Below are 27761 nucleotides of genomic sequence, written 5' to 3'. Positions count from 1 at the left end.
GTCCCCCATCACCACCAAGTCCTGTGCTTTGGATGAGTTTATTAGTTGTTTAAAAAAAGCCTCATCCACCTCTTCCTGATCAGGTGGTCTGTAGTAAACCCTTAACATGACATCACCCTTGTTATTACCCCTTTTATCCTTACCCAGAGACTTTCAACAAATCTGTCTCCTATTTCCATCTCAACCTCAGTCCAAGTCTATACATTTTTAATATATAAGGCAACACTCCTCCCCTTTTTCCCTGCTTGTCCTTCCTGAGCAAATTGTACTTTTCTATACCAATATTCCAGTCATGCGTATTATCCCACCAAATCTCCGTGATGCCAACTATGTCATAGTTGTATTTATTTACTAGCATTCTGAGTTCTTGCTGCTTATTCTCCATACTTCTTGCATTAGTATACAGACATCTAAGATACTGATTTGATTCCCCGTGCCCCAGTTCTGTCTTGTCTCTCCCTTATCCCTGCTATAACATGCTCCCCCCAAATTCTGACCCTTCTCCCAGGTCTACCAGCTGGAACTGAACTAGTGGTAACACCAATAGGACATTTGAGAAAGAAATGTGTTTGCAAGCCCACAAAGAGTTTAATCATGCTCCTTTTGACATCACTGGAACTTTAGGCTGTGACTACAGTTGGAGCTGGTCCAGGCCCAAATGGAAGTTAAAATTTTTAAACTGGAAGGATGATCAAATAACACCCACACTCTGGATGCCAGTGATACGAATATTTCTTCATCCCACTTGCATAGATTTGGTTGTAAACAAACTTATTAAACTTACTCTAGACCAAGGGTGGGCAAACTATGGCCCGTGGGCCACATCTGGCCCTTCAGACCTTTTAATCCAGCCCTCGAGTTCCTGCCAGGGAGTGGGATCGAGGGCTTGCCCCACTCCGCGCAGCTCCTGGAAGAAGCGGCATGTCCCTCCTCTGGCTCCTATGCATAGGAACAGCTGGGGGCTCTGCATGCTGCCCCTGCCCCAAGTGCTGCCCCCACAGCTCCCATTAGCCAGGAACCACGGGGCAGCACCTGAAGATGGGGCAGTGCACAGAACCGCCTGGCCGCACCTTTGTGTAAGTGCCGGAGGGGGACATGCCGCTGGTTCCAGGAGCTGCTTGAAGTAAGCACCGCCTGAAGCCTGCACCCCTGAGCCACTCCCATGCCCCAACCCCCTGCCCCAGCCCTGATCCCCCTCCTGCCCTCCGAACCCCTTGGTCTCAGCCCCAGACCACCCTCCTGCATCCCCAACTCCTCATTCCCAGCTCTACCCCAGAGCCCATATCTCCTCCCACACCCCAACCCCCAATTTTGTGAGCCTTCATGGCCCGCCATACAATTTCCATACCCAGATGTGGCCCTCATGCCAAAAAGTTTGCCCATCTCTGCTCTAGACAAACATAGGAACAACAGTAGTAACTAATGGCAGATAGTCCTTTTCTATACCACAAAGACACAAAACACACAGCTCCAGAGCCACATGCACTAGCCAACAGGCAAGAAAAAAAATCACATTCATTAAATATGATTAGATAGACTATAAGGACTATGAGTGTAAGGCACAATGTTGGTCCTATGGGTAGGACGTAGGGTTGAAATCAGGAGGCCTGTGTTCTAGCCCTGTCTTGCCATAGACTCACTGTATGATCATAAACAAACCAGTTTACTTCTCTGTTCTTCAGTTAGTGACACATATCCACTTTTATAAACTGCTTTGGGTATACAACTGACAAGTGCTAAGTAGTAGTATTAGGATAGCACTTACCTGACCTGGACCATATATGCAATATGTAATTATTCCACATTCTCTAACACCAGAATTACACAGCCTATTAAACAGCTTTACTCAGCTATCAATTAACGCAATGGGAATTTGGGGTACACAAGAAATGCAGTAATGGGGCCTATTTTGTTAACACTAAGGACATGTTCAGAGGTACAGAAATTGAGATGCATTTAAGCAATTGTGTCATAGTTAATTTCCTGGGACAGGCTTCTAATCTTACTTAGTGCAGTTTACACGAGTGTAAATCAGGAATAAAGCCACTGAAGTATGCAGGGTCATACTAGTATGAAACTGCCCATATTCTAATTAAATTGCTAGTTAAGACTTAAAATGAGACAAAATTAGAGAAACAATAAAAGATAATGGAGAAATACAGGTTGTGTTAGGTGAAACTGAATGAGTAAAGCAACCACGGGAAAGGACACACTAGGAAAAAGTTCACTGCTAAATTATATATGTCCCAAGTTAAGTGTGGTATCTAGCAATAAACCAAGTAGAATAAAAAAGGCTAAAGTGGATTAATATAAAAGTGCAAAAAGTTCTTTAAAATAAAATAGAGGTATCTGCAAAAATTAAGGGCCCAATTGCATTTCCACTAAAGTCAATGTGAGTGTTAAATCCATAAGCATATGACTCACAGAGCAGATACAAAATAAAATAAGGAGGCACAATGAGGAAATTGAAAAATGGAGAATTAAAATATAAAATAATAAATGGCATAAGGGAGGTCTATTAGGTGCTCCAATTTATCCTTATTCATAATAAAATAAATGTAATTGAAAGGCAACAAATTTAAAACTGGTAAACACTTTTAACACAACACATAAAGTTACCAGTGGAACTGGATGGATTGTTCCTAAGAACTAAGTAATACTGTAAAAAAGTATAAGAGATTTATATCACTAATGAGAACATTCACAATTACTTTAGATAGGATAAACAAAAGTATAGGGGATAAAAAAACCTCATGCTTAAGGTTGTAAATCAACTACTATCTGGTATAGAAGGATTAGGAGGAAAGTTCTAGCAGTAGGTTATTCCATAGCAGTTCATCACAGGGGGTTTTGCACCTTTCTCTGGCAGAGACAAGGTACTGGATTAGTCAGACTGGTCTGATCAATATAGCAATTGCTATGTTCCTCTATTCTTAGGGATGATTTACTTACTGAAGAGATAGATGATGCTTTAAAAAAAAATTATTTACTCCAGTCTTTGAAAGGTAAATGTGTAACAGATATCAAAACCAGCCAGGAATTTTGCTGGGGAAGAAGGAAATACTAAACAAATTGGGATTATGCTAGAATATATAGTAGAGGAATTAAAATTATCTAAAGATTGACAAAATTCCAGGACCAGATAGTAGCCATAGAGGAATTCTGAAGAAACTGGCAAAAGAGATGAGTGAAATCACAATAAATATAATTAAAATATATTTGGAAAAATATATAAACTAAAGAAAATCTAAAGAAAAGAAAATCTACTGTAATATCTACATGCAAGAAGGTATCAATAAAATATCCAGGAAGTTATCAATGTGATTTATTTTTAAAAATCACATATTTTTGTTGCATTTTATTTGTAATTTAAAAAAAAATCATTATAAACTTGTGGGGCAGATTTATGTACTTATTTTATTTACATTTTACAGTACTTAAGCAGTAGTTGCATGAGTTGTAGATGATCTTAAAAAAAAAAAGTCTCAAAATGCCAAAAGCAGTTCAACTGTAATAGGGGATAATTGCTGGCCAAATGTATTTACTTAAAATCCAAACTATTATATACTGAATATATAAACGGATTCAAAACTGGAAAACTTATTGAAAAGAAATTAACTGCACAAATAAGACATTTATTCACTGGATAAACACTAGATGCTTAACATTTGAAAAATTATTACATTAAGGATGTTTCACTTTTATTCATTATGGGATATTTTATTTTTGTCACTTTCAGTAATTTGAAAGTATATACATTTTAATATGCATGGAGCATACAGGTACAGCTATCTAGGTCCTTATATCTTATATTATTGCTGTAGTATCAAAATTCATTGTAAATACTAATTTTTTTTCCTCACAATACCCTAATAGGGAAACATTCTTCCCGTTTTAAAGCTAGGCAAATCAGACACAGATAGTTAAGTGTAACTCCCCAGAGGTAACAAAGGAAGTCTGTGATAGAGGCAGAAATGAACCTGGGTGTTCCCAGTCCTAGGGCAGTATTTTAACCATGAGATCCTGCTTGGCTTTACTGGTGTTAATCTGGAGTATTTTGACGAAGTGGAGTGACACAGGGGCATAACTAAGAGCGGAATTTGACCCCCTAAATGTAACGCTGAGTTACAATATAACATGTACCTTGTAGGACATTTGTTTTGAAATGTCACATAAGTTTTGTCTCCGAATAAAACAATGTTTAAAAACTGGTCAACTTTGACTCTGGCACAATTTAAAAGCAAAACTCCAATCTAATATGTAAGGAGAAACCAACCCCGTCTTGGTTTGGGTGGGGAGTCGAATTTCATCCAGAGTTGAAAGCGGGGCTGAGTTACACAGGTGAAGAAAGTGCCTCCTGGTGTCCCAAGAATAAAGCTTGCGCGGGATCAGTTATTTGCTGTTTGATGCTAGATGTCACTGTCCCTCCCCCTGCCTAGCAAACCACAAGCTCTCTGATTTTACCAGCAGGCAGCTGGTGCATGTAGAGCAACAGCAGCAATGCTGCTCTGTGTCTGCAACATGAACTAGGGTAAGTAGTGTGAGCAGATGTCCTGATTTTATAGGGACAGTCCCGATTTCTGGGTCTTTTTTTTAAATAGGCTCCTATTACCCTCCACCCTCATCCCGATTTTTCACACTTGCTGTCTGGTCACCCTAATGGAAAGGGTCCCAGGCAGGGTGAGGGTGAGAGCCCAGCCAGGGGGAGGAAGGGAAGGAGAGCCGGACTTTCTCCCAGTCCCACTCTGCCTCGCCTCCTCTAGCTGCGGGACCTTCATCCCCGCCCACTCCAGGAGGCCGCGGGTGGGCGAGGTCTGTGGGAGGAGGGACAGCGCCTCAGGTGCGCGGCGGGGCCGCCTTGCTGGCGTGGGGGAGCCGGGAGAGGCGGCGCCAGCTCCCGCCCCTGAGCGGAGCCGGGAGAAGGGGATCCAATCGCTCGCTCTCTCGCTGGTCCCAGCAAGCACCGACCGCCAGCCAGCTGGGATCTGGCTGCTGCAGCCGCCGTGCCCGTGTCCTCCCTTGCTGGGACTTTCGGAGCAAGCCGCCAAGTTGAAGCTCGGCTCTGTGCACGGGGTGTCTGTGCTGGGGCAGGCGCCTGAGCTCCCGGCTGATGCAGCCACCACCAGCAGCTTTTTCCCAGGTACCGTCCCATGCAGAGTGGGAGGGAAGGGAGCTGGGAGGTTTCCCCTGGGCCCGGATGAAGTTTGTGTGATGGGCATTAGGCGCCCCGATCCCTCCTGACCTCAGCGGGTGGGGGCTGCAGGATGGCGCTCAGCCGTGCCCAAATCATTGCTCTCCGGGGGGATCGCGGCGCTCCTACGCTTCTCTCTGCCCAGCGACCGTGTGCCGGGGCAGAGGGGCTGGGGGCAGACGGGTGCTCGCCTGCTGGTGGCTGGGCGCGGTGGCAGGAACTTTCGGTGCCCCTGGAGCCTTTTGTCTCGCCTCCCGTGTTTCCGCGCTCGTCCGAGAGGCTCGCCAGTAGCCTCCATAGCTGGGAGCAGCGAGCACTGCAGGGGGCCCCTTGGCCCTGAGCCGAAAGGAGTCAGAAACTTCGATCAAGTGTGTGTCGGGGGGGCGAGAGTCCCCTCTCGGTTGTTTTATGGAGCAGGAGCAAAGATCGGCTGTTTGGACGCCAAATCGCATTTGATCAGTCCTCTGGGTCGCCCCTCGAGTTGGCAGAGCAAGGCGCGTGTGAGCTGAAATCCCACAATCATGCTTTCCTCTGAGCCTGGCGTCTGCCTGGCGCTGGGGAACGGCCGGAGCAGGCAGAGCCCAGCCGCCTCCTGCTCTGCCCCGGGCCAAACCAGGGGCGCCAGCAGCAGCACCCAGAGTCCAGTCATGCTTTTCCTTCTGGGCTTTTGGGAGGTACCGCCTCTAAGCAGCTCTTCTGCCTCCTCCTCAGGACTGCAAGGCATAGGTGCTGGAACTATGGGTGCTGCCACACCCCCTAGCTTGCAGTGGTTTCCATTATATATAGAGGTTTGGTTCAATGGCTCTGAGCACCCTTGCTGCAAGGGGAAGTTTACAGAGGCACAACATAATGCTCAGCCATAGAATCCACTCAAAGCTGGTCCAGAGGGTAAAGTGCTAAGAAGCATCTGAGTTGCTCTTTGAGGGTTTGCTGATGGTGGGAGCTCTGATGTGCGGCTTCCCTGGCACTCTGCATGCCAACTGCAATGCCACGTTCTTTTCCTTTTCTGGTATATTTATCTCTTTTGTTGTTGTATGCATTTTTTTAATAGGAATGTGAACAGGTGTGTATTTCAATTCAAACAAAATGTATTGGAAATGAGTGGGGTCTGCATTTCCATGTATCTTTTGTTTGATGGAATCTCATATAAATCAAGAGAGCCTTAGTTGTGCACTATGCTTTCCACCTGCAATTAGTGTGGTTTTAAGTTCATTATTTTACATAAAATGATATATGTATTAGTTGATGATAAATTAGAAATCAGTTGGCCGCCTTGAACACCTTGTTCACTGTGCTGTCTTTGTGATCTTAATTGCAGATCTCTCCTTTCCCTTGAGGATCTATGGCATTTAACTCCCTTGCAATGCCTGACGTTAAAACGTCATTTAAAGTTTAAGTGGTAAATAGGGTTGCCAAGTTTCTACTGGCAGAAAACCCGAACACTTTTACCCCACCCTAGTCCACCCCTTCTCCAAGGCCCCAACCCTGCTCACTCCATCCCCCTTCCTCCTTCTGTAGCTTGCTCTCCCCCATGCTCAATCACTCGCTCATTTTAACTGGGCTGGGAGTTCGGGTGCGGGAGAGGGTGAGGGCTCCGTCTGGGAGTGTGAGCTCTGGGGTGGGGCTATAAATGAGGAGTTCAGGGAGCAGGAGGGGGCTTTGGTCTGGGGAGGGGGTTGTGGTGTGGCAGGGGATGAGGGCTCTGACTGGGGTGGGGGCTCTTGGGTGGTGCTGGAAATGAGGGGCTTGGGGTGCAGGAGTGGGCTCAGGGCTGGGGCAGGGATTGGAATGTGGGAGGAGGTTCCAAGCTGGGGCAGTGGGTTGGGGTGCAGGGAGTGGTGGGCTCTGGCTGGGGGTGCAGGCTCTGGTGTGGGGTTGGGGTGAGGGGTTGGGGTACAGGAGGGAGCTCTGGGTGGAGGCTGAGGGGTTCAGAGTGCAGGAGGGAGTTTGGGTGCAGGAGGGGGCTATGAGCTGGGGCAGGTGGTTGGGGTGCAGGAGGGGTTATGGGGTACGGGCTCCAGGAGGGAGTTTGGGTGCGTTAAGGGGCTCAGAGCTGGGGCAGGGGGTTGGGGTGCAGGTAGGGGTGCAGGCTCCAGGCAGCATTTATTTCAGGTTCCCGACCAATGGGACCTGCGGATCTGGTGCTCAGGGCAGGGACAGCGTGCGGAGCCCCCGTGGCCTCCTCTGTGCCTAGGAGCCAGGGAGATATGCCGGCCGCTTCCAGGAACTGCTGGAACAGGGCAGGCACGTTGCCTGCCCTGCTGCTGGCGGCCAACTGGACTTTTAAGGACCCGGTCAGCAGTGCTCACCAGCGCTGCCAGAGTCCCTTTTCAACCGGGCATTCCAGTCGAAAACCGAATGCCTGGGAACCCTAGTGATAAACTGTAAATACCTGACTTTAAGAGTTTGCTCTTGCACAGGTGGAATCACATAGGTCAGCTATTTGTTAACTCTTTGAGTGTAATTTATTTCACTAACACTCTGTTCTAATCGTAAAATCTGTTTTTATCACTCTGTAACTGAAATGAAGCTTCTAGACCTTGGCATACAACTACATGGGGTCAAATTCTATAATTTTTACTCAGGCAAATCTCCCATTGAATTCAAGAGAGTTTTACCCCAAGGTATCGCTAAACTTGAATGTTTAATCATACTTAATAACTTGTTAACTAATATGATTGTAAATTCTAGTGGACACCTTACAAATGTTTGTTCCAGGAGACAGATGCGAGTTGCTAGTCATGTTTAAACCTGCCTTTGTGTCCTGTCTACCAAAGAATTTACAGTTGTTTTAGTTAATGTGTTAATATATTACTAACAAGTCAGTTGTTGATATGCCCTCCATAAGATCAGCCCCATAAATTGAGAATGAAAATCAATATTGATAGAGGTGCACACAGTTTAACTGTACTGTTCAGCACCAGTTCCAAAACTGTGGTTAAGACTTGCTCTGAGGAAGAAGTCCCTTGTTCATAAGGCCCTTTGGCAGCCTCCATAAGCTACTTTCTGAAGAAGTGGGCTCTCATTTTGGTGCAGTGTTTGTTCTGGAGTTGCTGTTGCAAGTGGGACTTTGTTTAGGTGATCCCTCACTCCTTTTAGCTCTGCAGGGAAAGATTGGCTGAGTCCACTATAAGAAATAGTAAACTCCACCTGAATTGCATATGGTAATAATTTTAGTACATCCTAAAGCACCAAAGTTAGTCCAGCAAGAGATGTATTTTTCCATTCTGTTTATCTAGTCCAGGAAACTACTGTGGTTCTGAAGTGGCTTAAAAGTGACCCCCAAAGGAAAAAAAAAGTCTATGCTTTTTTTGCTTCTTTATAAAGGCATGTAAGATATCTCTTCTGCTTGGGTTTTGATTAGAAATTGAAGCAGCATCTCTGCTGTTTTTTTGGAAGACGCAAGGGATGACTGCAGAGCTGGTAGAACTATGATATTAAAGAAAACATGGAAATGAAACTCAGATGGGAGGTGATGTTTGTTCAGACAGTTTAAAAACTGTGGGCTTTTTTGTTTGGTTTTGTTAAAGTTCGTATAACTCAAACAAGTAAAATAGCTGGAAGGAAAGCTCTTGTTAGATACTCAACACTCCCACCTCTACTAGTAAAGTCTGAAAAGGACCCAATTCACGTGTTTCGGTCCATGAAGAAAGATTTCCAGCAACACAGGAAATATCAGACTTGATATTGATAATGTAAAGAACAAGTAGGGGAGGGAATCCCACAAGATCGTCTTGAATATCATGAGGGCAAAGGGGGAGGGCAGAAGAGGGAACAAACTCAATTTTTTTTTCCAGGACACTATTAAAGGTGTGTACACAGATTTTCTGATTGTCTAATCAACATGTCAACCATTGTGAATAATCCCCAAGTAATATTCTTATCACTTTACAAATTATTTCAATATCCCCACATATTTTCAGGCTGTGCATATCTAAGGCATTATTGCACTTGTTAAGATGATTAAAGTCACTTGGCCTTGAGTGTGTCGTCTTGGATTTAATAATACATCTAGAAAGTGCTGCAATAACTGTCAGTAAATGCCTGTCATGTCTTGTGGCTTAATTATGAAATGGTTTTAAAACTCTGCACACGAACAAAACTTTTGCCTCAGCTTTTCAGATGTGATACCTCTGTGAATAATCCTTATGAAGGGCCAGATCCTGTAACTGAATCCATGTGGGCAACCCCCCCGCATCTGGGTGGATTCGGTTGTAGGATATAGCCCTAATTATATGGCTCCAGCATTTTTTCCTCGTTAGCGTACTGCCCATTTCACAATAGCGGTCCATTTTCAGAGAACTGTTAAACTTCCTGAGTGCACACATTGCTTGAGAAGACTTGTAATGTTTTTGTCATGCTTCTCAGACTTCCCCACTTATGTGTGTTGTGTCCTGGGGGATATTGCCTCAGTACCTCACCAGGACTTTAGAATTGTCAAAGAAGGGACTGCCTGTGAGGGTTCTCAGGGTGCCCAGAACTGTGAGTCACCTTGTTACTCTGCCTCTAGTGAGAGGGGAGCAACAGGACTCCCCACAGGGAGTCTAGGCAGCAGCCTGAGCTGGGAGCCTGGGTGGCAGCCTGGCTTGGAAAGAAGATTGGGCACCGGCTGGGCAGCTGTCTTTCTTGTCAATTTCATGGCTCCACTGACCATAGGCGCTGACTCAGTGAGGAAAAATTAGGAGGTGCTCCACACTGAGCGGCAGCCAAGCTCCCCCCCATTCTTCCCGCTCCCCTGAGCGCACTGCATCCCCACTCCTCCCTCCCAGCTCTTCCAGCCCCCCTGCTGCCTAACAGCTGTTTGGCGGTGCTTAAAACTTTCTGGGAGGGAGGGAGGAGCGGGGATGCAGTGTGCTCAGGGGAGGAGGTAGAGAAAAGGCAGGGCAGGGGTGGGGACTTGGGGGAACGGGGTGGAATGGGGGCAGGAAAGGGTGGGGCTGAGGTGGGGCATGGACTTTGGGGGAGGAATGGAATGGGGGTGGGGCAAGGGCCGTGCAGGGGCAGGAAGAGGCGGGATGGGGTGGGGGCAGGTGGAGGTCGAGCACCTACTGGACAGAGGGGAAGTCAGCGCTTATCCACTGACAGCAGGTAGATGTAAGTAATGCAGCGTCTACAACAGGGTTAGGCAACCTATGGTACGGGTGCCAAAGGTGGCACGCAAGCTGATTTTCAGTGGCACTCACACTGCCCGGGTCCCGGCCACCGGTCCAGGGGGCTCTGCATTTTAATTTAATTTTAAATGAAGCTGCTTAAACATTTTAAAAACCTTATTTACTTTACATACAACGATAGTTCAGCTATATATTATAGACTTTTACAGAAAGAGACATTAACATTTTTAGAAGGTATTACTGGCAGGCGAAACCTTAAATTAGAGTGACTAAATGAAGACTCGGCACACCACTTCTAAAAGGTTGCCGATCCCTGGTCTACAAGGAGGCTGCATTGCCCTAGCTACACCAATATAAGCCCTATTCCTCTTCTGGAGGTGATATTATTATTTCGGTGCAGTGGGCACTTATGTCAGCAGGAGCAAGGCTGTAGTGTGTATACTGATGTAATTAGGTCGATGTAAGCTGCTTACATCGACCTAACACTGTATTGTAGACCAGGCCTTTGTCTTGCATGGTAATACAGTAATTCCTCGTTTAACATTGTCCTGGTTAATGTTATGTCCCTGCCCAGTTAGGGAACATGCGCGTTTAAAGTTGTGCAATGCTCCCTTATAACGTAGGAAGAGCAGCGACTTTACAAGGGAGCATTGCACAAGTTCCGCTTCTCCACCTCCTACCCCTCCCTCCCAGGGCTTCCTCTACCGCCAATCAGCTGTTCAGCGGTGTTTAGGATTTTCTGGGAGGGAGGGGGAGGAGTGGAGACATGGGGCTTTTCCCCTCCTCCCAGCACTTTGTGCTTAGGACTTTCTGGGAGGAAGGGACAGCAGTGGGGAAGTGCTGTATCTCTGCTCCTCCTCCTCCCTCCCAGCAAGTCTTTTTGGGGGGAGGGATGTGGTGTGCCCTGGAGAGGAGGTGGAGTGGGGGTGGGAAGAGGTGGGCCTGGAGTGGAGTGGGGACAGGAAGAGGCGGGCCTGGAGCATTCCTGGCAAAATCCGAGCCTGTTCTCCGGGGAAGCTGCTGCTGCTGCAAAGGTGCCTCCTAGTGTCCATGCCTGCAGCGGGCTGTGCCTGTGTGGGGTAAGCCAGGGACACTTCCCGACCACAGTACAGTACTGTACAGTATATAATGCCTTTTGTCTGCCCCCAAAAAACTTCCTTGGAACCCAACCCCCCACATTTACATTAAATCCTATGGGAAATTTGGATTCGTTTAACACTGTTTCATTTAAAGTTGCATTTTTCAGGAACATAAATACAACATTAAATGAGGAGTCACTGTAGTAGGTTCATCCCATCCACCAAACCTTCTTGAATTGTTCTCCTGTGATATCCAATCCCTGACACTGACTACTCACAGAAATCCCAGATCTTCTGTTCCCAAAGGAGCAGTGCACCCAGCTGACCACTTTTACCTTAAACCACTGCTCCTGCAAACCACCACAGCACTTATAAGCACTTAACCCTTTTCTTGATTTACTTTAAGAAAGAATAGAGGTTGCACTAGAAACAAGAGAGAGTGGTTGAAATAAATGGCCACAATACAAAACAAAATGTAGAACCAGGTTTGCATTTTATCAGTAGCTACCTGTCCTATCTAATAAAGTTGATTTCCCTCCCAAGTCCAGTCTGTTGAAGAGCTAGCTGATTTCTACCAGGAGGCAAAAGTTGAAATTCATGAAAGCATCTACCTCCAGTCGGGTTTTCCCCCAGTGAATGGATATAGTATGTCTTTCCCTGCAAGCTGTTATAGTGAAAGTAAGTCTTTTGTTTCTATTCACAGGCAGGGCAAACCCCTGCCTTGCTATAGAGTTCTTTTCTATCTTTATGTGGTTTTGAGTGCTTTCGATTGTGTTTGTGTCATTCTCTGTTGGTTTTCCATTAACTGCTCTGGATGTGGCAAGAGTAGACAATAGAACACTGCATTATTTCTCCAGCCGAGTAGGAAGGGGTGACAATTCCCTCTTGCTTGATTGGCACATTACCCCCTGGTGATCAATTTCTACACCAAGTCCATCAAGCATACTTTCAATATCAATACACTATTCCTTAAATATTATCCTTATCTGTATCTCACAATGGATATGAGGCTTGCCAAGCTATGAGCTTTCTGTACATACCTTACGTATTATTCTTTATGGATAATTATCCTGTCAGACATGCATTTGGTATAATGAGTTTGTCAGATCTGAGGTGAGAGTTGTTTGCAAGGAACAAGGGACCCTTTGCCAAGGGGTCTTTGTGTCACTTGCCCCTAGAAAATCCATCCCAAATTTTACATTTAATCCAGTGCATGCTGGGAGAGGACTTTGGGAATTTAGTGAGTATTATGTGAATACTCTTACAGCATGGACATGACCAATAAAGACTAGTTATATGCTTCACTGTGGTGCCTCAGTGATTGGTTTAAGTAGCTCCCGGTAATCTAGGAGACAATCTAGTGCTGGTTGTTCGCCATGCTGCTTTTCTCTGCATGGTGGCCCATAATTACCTGCAGAGGAGAAAGGTAGGAATCTAAATGCCAGGCCTGGTCCAGTAGGAGTTTTGCCTGCATGAGAACTGTGGGATTGGGCCTGGTACACTTCCAAGACTAGTATAAGTGGTAGTACGGGAAAACTATTAGATCCACTTAATCCCTGTGCTGTTTGGTGTAGGAATAATGGGGATAAATAAGGAGTAATGAAGTATTGGTAACATTTGAAAATGAGAGAGGCACTTTTGCAAAAGCGCCATAGGCATTTAGGGACATATTTTTTAATGAATATAAATTACCTTTAAAAATATGTTCTTTAAGAGCCAAGGTCTCACCAAAAATCAGTGTGACTTAAGCACCTAAGTCCCATAAGGTATGTCTTCGTTGCAGTTGGAAGTGTGATTGTAGGCTGGCTAGGCATACCCATGCTATCTTTAATCTAGCTAGCACAGCTAAGAATAGCAATGAAACTGTAGGGAGTACAGTACGGGCCTCAGCCTGGGCTGTGCAAGCCTGCCCCAAACCTTGGGTATGTATTCACATTCCTAGACTGTGCTGAACCCCATGCCACTGGAGTTCTGCTGATATTTATGGCCATGCTAGCTAGATTAAAGCTGGTGCAGATATTCCTACTACCTGAGCTGCATTCACGCCTCTCATTGCAATGGAGACATACCTTTAGGCACTTTTAAAAAGTTTACCGTATGTCTATAAGTTACATGGACTCAGGATGTTATGTTTGGAATTTCTTGTGGCAGTATTACAAGTGCGTGAAGCTACCTGAACTTTGGCCTGATGTCTCTCAAAATATTTCCAAAATACATTGCACTGCATTGAGCCTCTAATTTGCTTAATTAAGGCATCAGTTTTGAGGTTGCATGTTTCCCTGTTGAGATTTTAAAAAAAAAATGTAGTAATCAATCTGATGAAGATATTAAATCAATGAACTAAAATGTTTTGTTTGTACCAGTCAGACTTTTTTGGGTATCTGTTAATTAATTTGTCAACTCATCAAAGTTACTTCATGCTTTTTGTCTTGTGAGCTGTGATTTGTATTCTTGTTTGGTAGCACATCTGAATCTGTGTTCCATTTCAGCAAGCAATTTAACTGCATAGAAGGCTAGATTCTGCCACATTTCGGCTGCATCTCACATAGACGTATTTGTGAAAGCTCTCATTAAGCTAGCATGGCAATAATATGGGCAGGGGTGAACAGTGCCATGGGCTAGCCGCCCTGAGTACCTACCCACAGAGTCCAGGCAGGTTTGTACTGAGTGTGGCTAGGCTGTGCCATCATTCATTGCTGGTACTATTGTGGCTACACTACTATTTTTATCATGCTAGCTCGATGAGAGCTAATGTGAAAATATCCACATGAGCTAAGGGTGTTATGCTCTGCTCCAAGTGTAGACTTAGGGCTTGGCTACACTCACACTTTACAACGCTGCAACTGGGGTGTGAAAAAACACCCCCCCCGAGCGCTGCAAGATACAGCGCTGTAAAGCGTCAGTGTAATCAGGGCAGCAGCGCTGGGAGCGCGGCTCCCAGCGCTGCACGCTACACCCGTAAGGGATGTGGTTTACATGCAGCGCTGGGAGAGCTCTCTCCCAGCGCTGCTGCTCTGACTACACTCACACTTCAAAGCGCTGCCAGGGCAGCGCTTTGAAATTCCAAATGTAGCCATACCCATAGTCTAAGGGCATGGCTATACTTGCAGGTGTAGAGTGCTGGGAGTTAGACCAGCCTTCGGAGACCGCAGCAGGGAAAATGCTGCCGAGTGTTTACACTCTCAGCTGGATGTGCACTGGCGTGGCCACATTAGCAGCTCTTGTGTTGCCACAAAGAGCAGTGCATTCTGGTAGCTATCCCAGCGTTCAAGTGGCTGCAACATGCTTTTCAAATGCTGGGTGGGGGTGGGGTGGAGTATGACAGGGAGTGTGTTGTGTGTATGTTGGGGGAGAGAGAATGGGTTTTTGGGGTGCTGAGAGTATGCCAGCATGCTGTCTTGTAAGTTCAGATCCTCCCCCTCCTCGCCTCTCTCTCTCACACTCACAGCAAGCAGCATTCCATACTAATGGCTTGCTTTGTCATGGAGCAGATGATAAGCCGACTGTCAGAAATGGAGCTTTGAAAGGGGACATCCGCATTCCAACAGTCGATTCCAAAACAATGACAAGAGTAGCCACTTGAATTAAGGGGATTATGGGACCTTTCCAGAGGCCGATCAAAGTGCAGTAGTGCAACACCTCATTCACACTGATGCTGGGGCATTTCAGCTGAGGCGCAGCAAGCATTCTGCTTCTTGTGGAGGTGGATTAGCAGGCGCGTTCCAGCTGCAGAGTCCAGGTGCTCTAAGTGCCTTGCCAGTGTAGATGGGTCAGGAGTTAGGGCACCTGGGGCTGCTTTAATGCGCTCTAACTTGCAAGTGTAGCCAAGCCCATAGTCACATTATGCAGTATCTTACTCAGTGAAGAATCCCATTAATTTCAGTGGGCCTCCTGGTGGAGTAAGATAATACAGTGTGGTAAAAGTGAAAGAATCCAGCTCAGAGATAGAGAATGTTTTGGAGGAAGAAAAATTTTGACATAATGGTCGTTGATTTAAGGCAAATGGTTTGGACTGGTCAGATGATATGTTTTCCTGTGTAAGTGGCATTCTCCCCACTCCCGGCAGACTACAAGCTGGAGACTGCCATCTTTACTCAGGGTGTGATAGTACAGTAATCCTGTTGCTTTCAGTGGGACTAGTGGAGCAAAAGTGCTACCCATCCTGTGGAAGATTGGCAGACTCTGGATCTATATTCATAACACAATGATTCTGTCTGTAGCAAAATTGAAATCCCCATGATGTCTTAAAGAATAATGTACCACAGGTTGAGTGCTCTACATTGACACATTTTTGGTGCTTCTAGTAACTTTAAGTGCATATATCACACCACAAATACAATTCCTATAGTGTTACTCCTCCTGTTAATTATTCTAAAGCTATATTTCAGCAGTCATACGCTGAAAAAAAATTCGGGGAATTTGTAGAATAAAATTTATCATCCCAATTTTTCAAGAGGGGTTGAAATCTCTTACTGTTTCTACAAATCTTCAGATTTCATAAAATATATTTATGATAAAATCTAAAGCTTTAAAACTAAAGCTAGTCAGAACTATCTACAACATTTTGTGGTATGCTAATTTTCATAATGAAGGACAATTAAAGGGACATGGCCAAGTAGTTAAGACCTAAAATTTGATCCTCTTTGATTTTGTTGTAGATTGAAAATAGCTGCAGGAATCTAAATAGCTGTTGCAGCAAAGAGTCCTGTGGCACCTGATAGACTAACAGACGTATCGGAACATGAACTTTCGTGGGTGAATACCCACTTTGTCGGATGCAGGTATTCACCCATGAAAGCTCATGCTTCAATACGTCTGTTAGTCTATAAGGTGCCACAGGGACTCTCTGCTGCTTTTACAGATCCAGACTAACACAGCTACCCCTCTGATACTTAAATAGCTATTTTGTTTTTAAAAAACAAAAGACAATAAGTCTACGGACATCATCATACCACTGCTGGGAATTACACACACACACACACACACACACACACACACACACACACACACACACACACACACACACACACACACACACACACACACACACACACACACACACTCTGTTTATGTTAGACTCTCTCTCTCTCATGGTTCTCTCCGCCCTCCTCTGTTGGTTCTTCAAAGTTAACTAACAACATTATTTTCAAAACTTTCCTTGCAGCACTGTGCACAAAGAGGGATATAAACAAATCATGTGAATTTTAAAATCCATAAGAGAGGCAGGAAATCAATCAATGATTGGCCAAATGGCAAAGGATGTGAACAGTACAGAAGGAAAATGTTATTCTCAGGCTTCTAAGTCAGTATTAAAACCAACAGAGGGTAAATCAAAATAAAGTGATGAAAAAGTAGATGATAGTGTCCTTTCAAAGGATGAAACTCTACAAACACTAAAGCTTTATTTACCACATCGAAAACCTCCTATTTCAGGGCTTTGCACTCTATTAAGAAATATGAAACTGATCAGAATGAGATGGAACCCTCAAAAAGTACTTTGTGAAGCATTAATTTTTAGATTCCTCTTTATCTTTTTGGACATTTGAAGTAGGATAAGTTGCATCATCCCTTCTATTAAGAGTATCATTAGCAGAATAAATACACTAATATCAATTAGGAAGGGAATAATTGGTAAACATAAATATTAAGTCCTCTGTGCATATCCTGCTCCCATTGATATGAATGGGAGTTGCATGTGTACAACTGTGGACCTCTGTAATTTGAAGTGGTCTCCAAAGCCAGTCTTGAATATAGCTGCTTACCTTCCTCCCCAGAAGTCAACTTTGGCATGAGGAGCTTATCTGAAAGAAATACAGTGTTGGCTGTAGTCAGCACAATCAGGATTTGAGCACAGTCCCGCAGGAGCCACTGAATGGAACAGATGAATGTGTTTGTTTTCTGAGAACTGCCATGCTGCGTCTGTGTAACTTTTACCATCTTATGACTCTTCAAACATCTCTAGTCAGGCACATTATTTGGATGACTTGAAAGCAAGTTTCTCAGGTGTATTGTAAAGGAGCTTTCATTTGTGCTGGCTGTAGAGTAAGTCTCTCTCATGTCCATCAGCATCTTACCTATATTCACCTAGATATCTGAATTACATGACCTCTGGAAATTTAAAGTGTTTAGATAAGGACCAGGAGAGTGTGAGTGGGGAGAGGGAATAGTAAAATCAAAGTGTTATGATAATCAGGCCTCCAAGGAATCTGCAAAACTCTAATGATAATTTTTGAAACAATCTTTGTACTCTGAAGATCTCTGCCAAAAACATTTTTAAGTCTGACTAATTTCTGGGCCTATAGGGTTTATTTTACTGAGTCATTAATAAAATTAGAAACGTATTTAACATCTACAGTGATAATGGGAAGATGCTGAAGTATACGCTAAAAACGTATACTGCTTGGTCAGATTCATAAGGAGAGAAGTACAGGATGCTCTTCAACTAGTTGAGGTCATGTCATTGACAAGAGTGGCCTAAAGAGATCTCAGCCAGTGGGGTCAAGATTGAATTTTTCCTGCTTTCATTGATTTGTTTCACATAAGTGTACTCTTGTATGTTTTTTTCTCTCTCTAAAGAGAGCCATTTCATTTTGGAAGTGAGGTGGAAATAACTGCTAGGGACATTGCAATTTATACATTGGAAAGCTATAAAAAGTCAAATGCATGAGCTTAAGGAATATCAGATTTGCTGGAGCTGCTAAGGCTAATGAAGTACGAGAGGTTGAGGTATTCTTTCCTGAATGGATTATGATGATAAGCAGGGGAAACTAATTTTGATTTCCTTCTAGAAGTCACTGCAACATATCACATTACTGTGTAAGCCAAGCGGGCAATGCCCTCCAGGGAGAGCAAGCAATTCATAATATTCAACAAATTAAAAAAAAGCCCCTTTGAAGACGACAGCTAAGTCTTTTAGTTTTAGAGCTTTAAGAATATTATTCTGTGGGTTTAGTTTCTGCTTTATATTGACTTGCTAGACTGAAGTTTTTACTTAGAGGCTAAGAATGATTCCCCCCCCACCTCACAAATTGCCTTTGACAATGTTTTTGGGTTGGGAGAAAAAAAGCAGCTATTTCCCAGGAAGTAGAACGTACATCCTCAGAGGTTACTTAGAAGACCTTTTAGTTTCTAATTTTGACATTTGAAATGCTTCTTTGTGGAGTTCACTCTAAAAAGCGGCCAGTGCTGCTAGTTAATGGAGGTTATAATGCACTATCAGGATTCATATGATCTTTCCTTCTTTATTTCATGCTTTTTCTTTTTCCCCCCCATTAGTGAAAATGTGACTGTAATTAACCTCTCATTAGGATGTGAAAAGCCTGCTGTTTTTCTGCATGTAGGAATTACATTTCTTTGTTATTGTTGCTGGGCCTGTTTCCTGCTTCACCCAAAAGCTGGTGATTTTGTTACACAGCAGAACTTTGATATTGATTTATCTGATAGAGCATTGACTTAGTTCTGCCCTTACCCCAGCACTCACTGTGCATACTGTCTTCATCAATGTGATGTAATCAAATTCAGATTTTCAGGGGAGACTCAAAAGGCCAATTTATTTATACGGTGAACATGTATGCTTGCTTTGGGTGATAGCATTTATGCTCATGTCCATCAGTATCAAACTTTATCTATTTAAGGCCTGATCCTGTGACCTTTACTCACATGGGTAGTCCCCATGCAGTCGATAGGAACATCAGTGTTTTCAGGATGAGGACCTTAGATGTCAACCTGTGAGCTCAGTATTATCTTTGTTGTCCAGCGGAGCTTACTTTGTGCTGCATGTTTCTTCTTGCATTCATGTTCGGCAATGCTGCCTAACTTCTTCAAGTTGAACACAAAACAAGCTGAATTTTGCACAGTGAGTCCCTTTAATGGGGGTCTCATTTTTTTCTTGGTTGTTATCTTACTATCCTAACTTACCTTTCCTGTCCTCAGGGCTTGATCCTGTAATGGTGCAGGGTTAGGGCCTCGGTGCTTGCTAATACTGCAGTTATTTTTTAATTTACAATTGGCTGTCAAGTTATGTTACTACAGTATCACCATAGGAACCTCTTCACTCTGCGACCTACATTGTTTCACTAGGCTGCTGAGATTTTTAACACATGCCTTGTCTTTGCCACTTCCCACCACATATAACGAAGTTCTTTTTCCCATTCTGCTGGTCGCTATTCTTAGATGCTTCCTGAAGAGAACCAACATTTCTGATCAAATTTCTCCCATATCAAGCATCTCCACTCGCTTTCTCTGGACCAAATGAATGATTTTAAGGCTGAATTAGGTACGTAAAAGGCATGAACAGGCTTGCACATAACGGTAAGTTTTCCTCGGATCCCAGTGTCCAGGTTGTAACTCTTGTTTCCATTTGGAGAGGGTTGGTTCTCTATATTTAGTATTCTGTCCCTAAGAGTTTTCTCAGTGTTTCCTGGAATGTGTTTCTCTCTCATCTTTATTATCAAATTCGTTTATTTAGCCTTGTCTTTGAACTGTATTTTTTTTTTTTTTGGTACGTTGTTTGAAGTCATGTAAACAACTCTGAGGTGTTTCAGGAAGGGTTTATTTGAGCTTATATGTGGCTAAGTCTGTGAAACTCTTTGAAAATGTGTATGGCTCATGTGAGTTAATCAAGGTTATAGCCAAAGGGTAAAAATTAAAAAAAAAGTAATTTAACAATTTTTTTCTGTGACAAGCTGAAGTATTCTTGGAGCAGGCATAAGCCTGCCTTTTTTCCGTACTGCATTTGAAACACCAGGTGAGAACCTCTGGGACTCAGAAAAGCACAGAATATGCAGCCTTTGCTTCACTTGTATAGAGTGTAAGTAGCACACCCTGTGTTGTTTTGATCATCTTCGCTTTAATTCAGAATTGTAAATCAGCCCTTGGATGTGTATGCTCTTTCATGTAAATATCACAAAAATGTTTCACAGAATATTAAGGTAAATATTTCCCTAGATTCCTTATTCTGAGATTTGTAAATTCAAACTCCCGCAATGTTTCTCCAAGGTTTCACACTGAAGGCTTTCGTGATAACAGAAGGACTTGAGTATCAGAGGGGTAGCCGTGTTAGTCTGGATCTGTAAAAGTAGCAAAGAGTCCTGTGGCACCTTCGTCAGATGCATGTGGGTATTCACCCACGAAAGCTCATGCTCCAAAACGTCTGTTAGTCTATAAGGTGCCACAGGACTCTTTGCTGCTTTTACAGAAGGACTTGAATTTGTTCTAGAGGCTTTTGATTATGGTCTCTGCAGTGGAAACAAATCCTGTCTGGACTGTAGGGGTAAATTCTATTCATTTACACTGGAGTAAATCAATGGAGCTACTCCAGATTTACACAAGTGCAAGTGAGAGCAGAACTTGACTCTAGATATTTTTGTGGGGGGTTTTGAGCTGTTGCACTTGTACTATAATTTAGAGTAAAGCTCTCATAGTGGTCAGGGTCCTGCCATGTTACATTATGCTTATATCAAAATGGAAAAATAACACTTAAAAAATTCCCCTAATTTTAAAAACAAAAATTGTAAATGCATATCACGTTGAGGGCCTGATCCTGCAAACTGTTACTGTCATGACTAGTGTTTACTTGCACAAGTGATCCTACTGAAGTAAATGGGAGTGCACATGGATTTCTAATGTGCATAATGCTTTTCAGGACTGGGCTCTCACAGAGCATATAAAAACCATACCTGTTTTACCCAGTCTTGCACACAGTAATTGTTAGTTCAGAGTTCTTATGCTTTAGCATGTAAATAAGTATGCTGAATAATTTTTAATGAGCATTATATTTCTTGATAGGCTTTGATAGCTCCACTGCAGACAGTAATTGTTTGAATTCCCAAAATGTATATGTACATACAGTGCTTCTTTAAAATTTGCTTTTTCTTGTTTGGTATCAAATATGGCCTATTGAGTAGCATCGAGATGCTACAGATTTTAAGTGTTCATTTTTAAGGCTGCCTGGGACCAATTCTGTTATCTAATAAATAAGGGGCACTCCGACCAACTTACATAGGAGAGGGCGTCTAAGCCCCAGATTTGTCCATACTATATGTTTTTATGGGAGTTGTGGATTCAGTGAGCTGTTTGCAAAGAAGCTGTTGTAAGGGTACTGCAGTGCATGCTATACTCGGCTGGGACCAAATCTAGCTTCAGGTCTATGTGAGGGCCTGAAAAACAGTAGCCAGATGGGGAATTTCAGTGTCACTATTGCATCCTGATGCTTGTTCCTTTGAAACCTCCAGAGACAATACTTCTCTTGTCCCTCCACATACTGAGTTAGGAAGGAGCTTTACCAGGCAAGGTCTAGAGGTCAGAAGGTGTTGTCCACACATATAACTCTGTGTCCCCCTTCTCCATCCATGGCATCCTTTTGCTCTGGTTGAATATCCTGTCAAAAGTAGTTGTGCATAATGCAATATTTCTGTCACAAACAGTCTATGTGAGTAGTTGTTCAAGGACAGCGTGGGCACTCCTGAGTTGGCCAATAACCTAGTGCAAATTTACACTACTTTTACTTGTGTCAGATTTGAGAGGTAAAGATGGGGCTCATTTCTGGCTGTAGTTTTATGCTACTGAATGCACCCCACTACTCTCTTTAGTAACAGACTGTCATATCTGTGCACTCAGAGATTGTCCCGGACCATCCTGGAGCTCTTTCCACCAATGTGGCAGTACTTTGAGCAAGAATTCCAGGCTATCCCAAACTCCCGTGGCTGTGGGCTGGTAAACTCTATCCACTTGTTCTTTTTTTTCCCTGAGGGTAGAGCCTTTTCACACTTGTTCGCTCAATATTGATAATTGCATTTAAACCAGATACCATTTATTCTAGAAAGAAAGAGTCAAAACAGGTAAAACCAAGAAATAAAATAAAACAAAAACTCTAATCCAGTTCATTCAATGGCTGGCTGTGCAGGTTAATACTTGTTTAACTCACACATCACATCTCTCCCAAAGAACTAAAGAAGCTGAGGACCCTTAGTAATGGTAGTTTTGATGTACTAGTAGTGCTGCCAACATGGACCTAATCTTTGTTTTTAGATGATTCAGTACAATTTATTACTCTCTCTTTGGGAACCTCTGAATGCACTTTGCATTGTATGTTTTTAGCCCTTTCTGTTAATTGCATCACCAGAACTACAATAAACCAGTAACAACCTACATAACAAGGGTTTTATGACTTTCCTTTTCAATAACCTAGTTATTGCCTGAATACCTTCCTTAGCTCAGCCAATATCAGTATAAGACAAACCTATTTATGGAGGCACAGTACAGATCTCCGGGGTATGCTCAAAAAGGATCTGAGATTCTTGGCAGTGAGCAAATTTTAGTTATTTTTCTGTTTCCTGAATGTGAGAATCAACTGCAGTATGTCAGCTCATACCACTCCTTTTGCATTCACAGAAGTGGGCCGTTATTAAAGAATTTTAATTGCACCTTGGATTGAACTGCAATTTTAAAGTTATCCTGTGCATCATTGGAGGTTTCAGTGCAAAACAACGAAGCAGGAAAAACAGCTGCAGTTTCATTAAATAGGATAAAAATGTATGAGAGCTTGAATCCTCAAGCTTCAGGGTGTAAATCTAGCACTAACTGTGTAGGATTAGGAAGACACTTGGCATAAGAGCAAGATATGCCATTATTGTCCATTATGAGGTTTCTTGAACCTTCTTTAGAAGCATCTGACACTAACCTCTGAAGTTTCATCTTATTCCACTTATGAGTGTTATTAGGAAAGCCTGGCTTTGAGCCACTCATTTCTGGAATTTCAGATGGCCATCAGAGGTATTCAGTTAGGCATATAAACATGTTGGTCCACCTTCACTTGAAATAAAAAGTGAATATAAAAGTACATTCACAAATATTGGATTAATTTCAAATTAGAAATGGCAGTAGAAAAAGAACTGTCGGGTTCTTAATGTATACATCTTTGGCATTATGCATGTTAGTGGGGATTGTTTGCAGTCCTGCTTATTATGTTATTCATTACAGAGCTAGCAGATGCCTCTCTGAGGAGCCCACAAAAATGGCTTCACAGTCATCAACAGTTTAAGCTTCCTAGACTTAGCCCAGTGGCAGCATCAGGCTGACAAGGACAGGTCTCCTGCAAATATCAATGTAAAGGGAGGGAGAAATGTAACCAGAATTTTAAAAGGGCTTTGGAACAGTAGCTACAGTCTGCCACCCAAAGCACCCAGAGCTATGATACCACGATTACAGAATATCTTGTCCATTGTTTTGAAATACTATCTTAATCAGCAAATTGATCAGAGATTCCAAAAAACCTGTTTTCCTAAAAATGTCAGAGTGATTTCTATGTCATCGAATTCTTTCATTAATTTTATAAACCTTTCTCCAACAGTTCTCTTACTCTGTGTTTGTGCACTGATCAGTTACTTAGAACAGGGGTGGGCAAACCATGGCCTGCGGGCCAGATTCGGCCCGCGGGATTGTCCCCTAGGAGCCGCTCTCAGATGCTGCCGGCACCACTTTCCTGTGGCCCCCGGGCGGGGGGGCAGAGGTCTTCATGGGTTGTCCTTGACTCCAGGCACCGCCCCCCGCAGCTCCCATTGGCCGGGAATGGGGAACCACAGCCAGTGGGAGCTTCGGAGGAGGTACCTGGAGGCGTGGCAAGGGCAGGGCACATGGAGCCCTCCGCCCCCACGCCCCAGGGGCCACAGCACTTCCTCGAGCGGTGCAGCGTGGGGCCAGGTCAGGCATGCAGGGAGCCTGCCCTGGCCCTAGTGTGTGCTGCTGCCACCCTGAAGCCGCTTTAGATAAACGGTGCCGGGCCGGAGCCTGAACCCCTCCTGCACCCTGCCCCTCAACTCCCTGCCCTAAGCCCCCCTGCCTGGACCTCACATGCCACCTGCACCCCAGTTCCCTGCCCTGAGCTCCCCTGCCTGCACCCCACACCCCTGCTGCACCCCAACCCCCTCCTCTGAGCCCCCTCCCGCACCCTTCCTGCACCCCTGCTCTGAGCCCCCTCCTACACTCCACATCCCTCCTCTGCCCCAATCCCTTGCCCTGAGCCCCTTTCTGCACACTGCACCCTCTCCCACACCCCACACTCCCTCCCTCCCTCCCGCATCCCAACCCTCTGCACCAGCCCTGCATACAATTTCCCCACTCAGATGTGGCCCTCGGCCCAAAAAGTTTGCCCACCCCTGACTTAGAAACTGCTTTTTAGGGTTATAAATATGCTCCTCCCTTGATGCCTAGGCAGATATGCACAATACAGATTTGGGGGTTATGCTTATCTCATATTCACCCTTCTCATAAAACAATCCAAGAGTGACATTTGCCCTGGAACAGAGGCTAGAACTAAGCCCGAACACCAATAAATTAAATTCAGCATAATTCCTAAATTAGGGATTGTACTAGCCCACAGCACAGGGATGAAATCCACCCTAGGAAAACAGATGGACCATGCACCTACCACTGGTTTTAATGCAAAACTTCCATAGGCTTGAATGTTAATCATTTAGATATTTATATTATCACTGAACTCCCTACTGCTGAGCAATTAATTTTGTAGAAATTATCATACTGACTTTCTAGTTTAAATGACAGTACCAAATAACTCACTACCATAGGTGCTCAGATGGTAGGGGGATAGGCACCAACATAAAACCCTAACATAAACACCATTTCACAGTCAAATGAAAAGCATGCCCATGAAACTACCTCAAAAAGCTTTTAAATGCTCCTTGACCAAGCTTCCTAAATGCAGGATGTCCTGAGATGCTGAAAGGAGCATGTTCTAGAGGTGCAGATGGGAGCAAACCAACTCTAACTCGGTGTAGATGAGTGCTAACAGGGTAGCAAATGCACCCTTTATTGAACGGGTATCTCCAGTCTTTGCCAGTGTAGGACCTGATTCTCTGTTACCTTGCAGTCATCTACACCTTTTCAAAGTAAATGTGAAACAAACCCAATCAAAAAGCCTCTCCTGTCCCAATCCATTCCCACAGCAGGTGATTCGACAGGCCCTTGTGATTGTGGTACCTGATAAATATTACAAGATCAGCAAAGACACTTTACTACCATTAGATGAAGGATATCAGGCATAGGTGCCTGGGACTGGTAAGGGTTGAGGACACCCAGAAGATCGTGACTGGAGGTGCACCAAAAACATTTTTTCAATAAATATCCCTCAAAGTATTGGAAGTAGTGGCTGGATGTGGTCCTGTGTCTGTCTCTTCTGATCTAGTGAGAAAGAAAAAATAACGAATGCGTATGGAAATGGAGGTGTAATACAGTTACTCCCCACATAACGTCCTCTCGCTTAACATTGTTTTGATCCTACGTCCCTGCCCAATTACAGAACATATTCCATTTAAAGTTGTGCAATGTTTTGCTATAACGTTGTTGTTTGGCTGCCTGCTTTGTCCGCAGCTGTCAGCCCCCTAGCAGCTCCCCTGCGCCCCCCCCCCCACAGTGTCTCCCGCCTGCTGGCAGACCCCGCAGATCAGCGTCTTCCCCCACCTCCCGCCAACAGCAATCAGCTGGCTTGCGGCATTCAGGAGGGAGGGGGGAGGAGCGAGGGAGGACTCCCTCCCCTGCCTCCCGAACACCACAAACCAGCTGATTGTCGCAGGCAGGAGGGAGGGGGGAGCCTGTGCACCCAGTCCTCCCTCCTCCACCCTCCCTCCTACCCCCTGAACATCGCAAGCCAGCTGATTGCCACGGGCAGGAGGGAGGGGGGAGAAGCGAGGATGCGACACACCTCCCCCTCCCTCCACTGCCTCCTGCCGACGGCAGTAAGCTGGCTTGCAGTGTTCAGCAGGCAGGGGAGGGAGGAGGAGCCTGCACGCCATGTCCTTGCTCCTCCCCCAGAAGAGGCAAGTTAAGGGTGGGGGCTTGGAGGAAGAGGTGGCATGGGCGGGCCAAGGGTTGAGCCCCCGCCCCTGGTGCTTGCAGAGTAGGGGAAGCTGCCGCTGCTGCAGCACGAGTGCTTCGCCTAGTCTACTGCACCTTCAGCCTCATTGTCTCCAGTGCCAGTGGGCTGTGCCTGTGTGGGGTAAGACGGGGGCATCTCCCAATTATAGTACTGTACTGTATGGCAAAAAAAAAAGTTCCTTGGAACCCAACCCCCCTATTTACATTAATTCTTATGGGGAAATTGGAGTCGCTTAACATCGTTTCACTTAAAGTCGCATTTTTCAGGAACATAACTACAACGTTAAGCGAGGAGTTACTATAATATCCATTTCATTTTATGAATCTGGAGCCGATTAACTGATGAGGAGTAGAGTACATGCCAGAAACAAGTGAGTTTTGTGCAGTTATGCATAATGAATATGATTAAAAAGTGCATTCTGCTCTTTACCAACTTGTATTACATTTCTGCTCCACCAGCAGGCTGTCTACCAGATTAAATCATATATGTTGTTGTTAGTACAGTTGTATGGATTGGCTTTTGTAATTGTACAAATAATATGTGCTTTGCTGATGATATTTATTTCCCATCTGTATTTTTGGTTATATGTGTCATGAGCAGTGTGAGTGTTTCTTCCAAGTAAACAATCTGGTAGCAGTCGAGATTGCTAAATCCATAACCCTAAAGAAAACTGTGCTTTTGTCTCTTAAAGTGCTAAAACTTTCCTTTGTAAGGGAATGTGTTTCTGTGACTACATCGGGGTACTTTTTGTCTCCCAGCAGCATCTAAAAACCTCAAAATGTTTAGTTTAACTGGCTACAGCTGGTGCTGATCCTGTGATGACAGTAAAGGTTTAAAGGGCTCTGGAAAGGGGAAATATTAGGTTATGCCCTCTTTTAATTGTAGTTCCTTATGATGTACAATGAAAGCCTGAAACCTGAATTTTCATTGTATGGGTTTTTTCGCGTTAGAAATTCAGATCTGACTCACTTGTCTTTTCCTGGAAGACTCTGTGGACAATTGGAGAACTAGTAGGATTATGACATAGTAAGTAAGGCCTCGATTTAGTCATGGTATTTTTAATATAAGTCATCCTGTCCTTGACTTATACTATAAATACTCCTGACTAAATCTTGGTAGGTGTGGGGGCACCCGGGGAGGCTGCTGCTGGGAGGGGACAGGGGCAGCGGCACCAGCTGCGGGGGGCCATCGAGCAGTGGCTGCTCTGACTGCCCGGGGACCGCTGCTCAGGCAGTCCCCAGGGCCAGCCACATCAGTCACTGCTCAGGCGGTCCCTGGGGCCACCTGAGCAAGGCAGTGGTCAGTCCCGCTGGTCCCAGGGCTGCTCCAGCAGCAGCCAGTATGGGTGGCCCTGGGGCCACCTGAGCAGCTGACCCAGGAGCCAGCTCCTTGTGTGGCCCTGGGGTCATCCACACTGGCCGCTTCAGAAGTCATGGAACTCACGTAAGGTCATGGAATCTGTGATTTCCGCAACCTCCATGACAGACTCG

General features: G+C 44.5%; 1 protein-coding gene across 1 annotated transcript in view; it reads left to right on the top strand.

Annotated features, from left to right (window-relative positions):
• The first annotated feature begins 4935 nt into the window (after positions 1 to 4935).
• KCNG2 (potassium voltage-gated channel modifier subfamily G member 2) overlaps positions 4936 to 27761 on the top strand; it is an 85422-nt gene continuing 62596 nt past the window's right edge. The window contains exon 1 of the mRNA XM_030552582.1: positions 4936 to 5140. The gene's annotated coding sequence lies outside the window, so the exon portion shown is untranslated. The remainder of the gene's footprint in view (positions 5141 to 27761) is intronic.

The sequence above is a fragment of the Gopherus evgoodei genome, chromosome 2, assembly GCF_007399415.2.
Source record: "Gopherus evgoodei ecotype Sinaloan lineage chromosome 2, rGopEvg1_v1.p, whole genome shotgun sequence".
NCBI lineage: Eukaryota > Metazoa > Chordata > Testudines > Testudinidae > Gopherus > Gopherus evgoodei.
Note: the sequence above shows the minus strand (reverse complement) of the source record. Positions and strands in the feature narration are given on the sequence as shown.